This window comes from Triticum dicoccoides, chromosome 2A (genome assembly GCF_002162155.2).
Source record: "Triticum dicoccoides isolate Atlit2015 ecotype Zavitan chromosome 2A, WEW_v2.0, whole genome shotgun sequence".
Classification (NCBI taxonomy): domain Eukaryota; kingdom Viridiplantae; phylum Streptophyta; class Magnoliopsida; order Poales; family Poaceae; genus Triticum; species Triticum dicoccoides.
In genome coordinates, this window is record NC_041382.1 from 782,056,049 (window position 1) to 782,056,912 (window position 864).

An 864-nucleotide genomic window follows, 5' to 3' on the forward strand; every position below is an offset into this window, starting at 1 on the left:
CTAGCTTCTCTAAGACATAATGTCTTGCATGGCAGGGGACGCACTATTCGAATTGTAGAAAACGAAAATTACACATTGAAGAAGCAGAAGTCATGCTTAATTACGAAAAAGACTTGTCGTCGTTGCGTACCGTATAAACATTGAAGGTCTCGTCGAGCTTAATACTTAAGCGCCCACCGTCTTGCAGGTGAGGCCTGTCGCACAGACCCCGATCGTCGCCGCAGTAGTCGCACTCAGGGATCCTATGGTCGTCAGCCATTTCCTATGTTCATAATTCAAAGATTATACTTCTGAAATTCAATATATGTACAAAAAACTAAATTAGATCATTATTATTCATGATGGGTTGACTATCGGTCTGTCGAGTCTTTTCTTGAAAACTCTTAGCTCACGTGGTGTATATGACGGGCACCCCCTCTCTAATATATTCGATCGCCGATGATGGTCGTTCCTTCCTTCATCCCCAAGTGCATTACACCAAAATGTCTAGCACATGGGAACGAAGGAGAAACGACCCCCATGACAACAGTTGGGATTCTTCTTCCTCTCTCATATACATTGTTGAGGAAATCGTTAACTGGTAGCTGCTCGGTTGGCTAGCGAGTAGGGGATTAATCGGCTAATCGGCAAGTTAATTGGCCATTTAATCAATAAATCGGATGATTTTTTCGTTTATTGGCTACTCGGTGAACCTACGAGTAGGGATTAATCGGCAAGTTAACTGGTTAATCGGATGAATTCTTGAACAGGGCTCATATATGGTGGACACTCTCTCACTGATTTTTCGACCGTCGGTGATGGTCGCTACTCCTCCTTCCCCTAGTGCATAACAAAGGTCTAGCACAAGGAGAAGAAGGAGAAGCG